This window comes from Mustelus asterias, chromosome 16 (assembly GCF_964213995.1).
Source record: "Mustelus asterias chromosome 16, sMusAst1.hap1.1, whole genome shotgun sequence".
Lineage (NCBI taxonomy): Eukaryota > Metazoa > Chordata > Chondrichthyes > Carcharhiniformes > Triakidae > Mustelus > Mustelus asterias.
In genome coordinates, this window is record NC_135816.1 from 100001373 (window position 1) to 100005320 (window position 3948).

Consider the following 3948-nt stretch of genomic DNA (forward strand, 5'->3'; position numbering starts at 1 on the left):
AATTTTAATTATGTCTGAATGAATAAGACGGAAACCAGCTGAATGCATGCTGCTAATTGGACTCGTGGTGGAGACGGCATGGAGGGGAATTATGTCGTTGAACTGTTAGTTGGGTTTCTTGATTCTTGAAAGTGCAAAGGTTCAGGAACGCAGTTCGTGTCAATTGGCATTTTCAAGTGGTTTTGCATTTTACGACTGAGCCGATCCAGGTGCAGCCCCTACTTATTGTGTCATTCCACATTCCAGGGTCCGTTTGTTGGAAATTTGGGACATGCCCGGGACACATTTTCCTTTGGGAAAAAAAAACGTTTTTATCAACGCTATCGAACAAATATTGTCTTACACGCTACTGTCATTCCTTAATCAATATATATTTTAAATATAATAGTCAGGTCTGTGCAAACTTTTCTCCAACCTAGAATTAGGGTGTTTTACCGGACAGCAACAAAGTATTCGATCCATCATTAACGGGCGGGTATTTTGATATGCTGACAAATGTATTGCCACATCTCAGCTTTTTCCAAGTTACACTGAAATCCTGTCAATTTCAAGTGCAGTATATTTCCTTTCAGAGTTTTGGTAGAAATCTGTTTATAAGCCTTTTTAAAGTGATGCACTCCAGAACATAATTCAAGGGCAATTGGAGACGACAACTGCCGACATCGTCAGCGGTGGCAGAATTTCAACAAAGTATAAAAAAGCGCTTTGTCAGAGCTCTGACAAAGGGCATCTGTACTCGAAACGTCAGCTCTTTTCTCTCCTTGCAGATGCTGCCAGACCTGCTGAGATTATCCAGCGTTTTCCCTTTTGGTTATACAACATCATGATTGTTTTCTGTTCTACTTGTTTGTAATTAATAGAAGTTATTGTTAATTTTATTTGTATGTGTTAACTGTATTCTTAATTAAAATTTGTTTGATAAAAGCTCCCGAGTGAGTCATTTGAATCAGACCTGAATTGAAACATCTTATGGTTACCCGGGCCAAATTCAAAGTGCAAAACTTATGGTCTAGGCTGACTTCATAAAACACTTCGGAGTTTCTGACCTGGTATTACAGAGTTAGATTTGAATATTCGTCATTACTGTTGGAAGGTAAAAACCTGATCATTTTTATGTCACTGAATGGTATAGAAGAAGTGATAATAAATGGAACATCTGGAATAGGTTTGCGAGTGGATGAGATTAAACGACCATTAGGCTATTGAAGCAAAAGGCTAAGGGTGTGCTAATCTCAGTAGTAAAGTGGCAACGCACCTCGCCAGCATGATAATGAATGCCAAAATGATGAACGGCTGTCTGAAAGCAAAGGTGTGAACAGAAAGACTCCAACGAGCATATAGCAAACAAGAAAAGAGAAAAACAAAACTTTTAGACCCGAATTCTTGAGTCTTCGATGTAACTTGGAGAGAGGCACATTGTCTTCCAACTAAGGACATAACATATTACAACACACAAATTTCAGTTCAACAGTTCATCTCAAGAGATCTGATCTTTGCCTTGTCGTCACTCATTCAACAGTGCAGCCACTTACTCTCCCACTAATTCCCTCATCCACTCACCAACCGAATCTCCAAGTCACTCTTTTCCACATGCGCTCAGGCACCCACTCAGTCACGCACCCGCCAACGAACTTCAAACCCTCAGTCAACCACTGACCAGCCCGTTGATCCACCCACGCATTCATCCCGTCGCTGTAACCTCTACTCACCCATCCACCACTAACAAAATTGTTCACTCATCTACCCACTCAAAAAGCCACTGACACACCCTCTCGTACACTCATCCACTCACCCAGACACTCATCTACTTTCCAGCCGACTCAGCCAGCGAGCAACGCATTTACTGATGCGCGATTAAATCACTCGGGAGGCTAGATTGTACCCGAGAAATAAAGGCTTTTAATACTAACAAGAATGGAGCACACTATATACAATACAATCCCAGACTAAAGGGTCACCAGGCAGTGCAGTGACCTTTATACTTCCCCAGGTAGGCGGAACCAACTGCAGTGTACCACAGAACAATATCAACAGGTAGAACAGCCCAACACTAACCCCAACAGTGACAACAGTAACATATCTACAAATACCCATAGTGCTGACCATCCATGGCTCAGCACTCATAGTGGTAACCAACTATGGTTCACCACATTCACCTCTCCTTTAAAACAAAGGCCGGCGGGGCAAAAAAAACAGAACAACTGTTCATATATTCACAAGTTCAGTCGTATTGGAGGACCGCACCGTCTCTGCGACCTCCTCAACACTGGCAGTAACGCCGGTTCTGGTGACCGTGGTGACCTTCTCTCCAAGGCGGTGTCCAGTGACTCCTCCAGTTCCTCACAGACAGGTGGACCACGAGGTGGCGACAATCTGCTGGACTCGAGCATGCCTCGAGGTGGCAACAATCTCCTGGACTCAGGCAAGCTGTACACGGGAGTAAGAGGATTAAGTGGTGGTCCCGATACTGCCCGCGCCATGTCAGGAGTGGAGATAAAGATCAAGGGGTCCCTAACTAGGGGTGTGGGAGCGACTGGGGTTTCCAAGTCCCCTGCAGGCGCCAGATCTCTAATAGAGACTGTGTCCTCTCACCCGTCAGGATATGCCACATAGGCATATTGAGGGTTGGCGTGGAGGAGATGGACCTGTTCAACCAAAGGGTCGGACTTGCGGGTCCTAGCATGCCCCTGCAGGAGGACAGGTCCTGAGTACATCAACCAAGACGCTAATGAGGTCCCAGAGGAAGACTTCCTAGGGAAGGAAAACATCCTCTCATGTGGAGTAGCGTTGGTTGCCGTACACAGGAGTGAGCGGATGGAATGGAGAGCATCAGAGAGTACCTCTTGCCAATGGGAGACTGGAAGACCTTTAGACCTCAACGCCAGTAAGACAGCCTTCCAGACTGTAGCATTTTCTCGTTCAACCTGTCCGTTACCCCTAGGGTTGTAACTCGTAGTTCTACTTGAGGCAATCCCTTTTGAGAGCAGGTATTGCCTCAAGTCGTCACTCATAAATGACGAGCCCCTATCACTGTGGATATAGCTGGGGTAACCGAACAGGGTGAAAAGATCCCGTAATGCTTTGATAACCGTGGCAGCGGTCATATCTGAACAGGGAATGGCAAAAGGGAATCGTGAGTACTCGTCAATCACATTGAGGAAGTACACGTTCCGATCTGTCAAAGGGAGGGGGCCCTTGAAGTCCACACTCAGTCTTTCAAAAGGGCGAGTGGCCTTAATGAGGTGTTCCCTGTCAGGTCGGTAGAAGTGTGGTTTGCATTCAGCACATACCTGGCAGCTTCGCGTTATGGACCTGACATCATCCACTGAGTAGGGTAGATTCCGGGCCTTTACGAAATGGAAGAGCCGAGTGATCCCCGGATGGCAGAGATCATTGAGGAGGGCCTGTAATCGATCCTCCTGCACACTGGCACATGTTCCACGTGACAGGGCGTCTGAGGGCTCATTGAGCTTCCCTGGATGGTACATGATATCATAGTTGTAGGTGGAGAGTTCGATTCTCCGCCTCAAGATTTTATCATTTTTGATCTTACCCCTTAACGTGTTGTTGAACATGAATGCCACGGACCGCTGGTCCGTGAGCAGGGTGAATCGTTTTCCCGCCAAGTAATGGTGCCAATGCCGAACGGCCTCCACAATGGCCTGGGCCTCTTTTTCCACCGCAGAGTGCCGAATTTCAGGGCCTTGGAGGGTGCGAGAGAAAAAGGCGACGGGCCTGCCCGCCTGGTTAAGTGTGGCGGCCAGGGCGAAATTAGATGCATCACTCTCCACCTGAAAGGGGATGGACTCATCAACAGCGTGCATCGTGGCTTTCGCGATGTCGGCTTTTATCCCTTCAAAGGCTAAGCGAGCCTCTGTTGCTAGGGGAAAGGAGGTAGACTTGATGAGCGGACGGGCTTTGTCCGCATAATTGGGAACCCACTGTGCA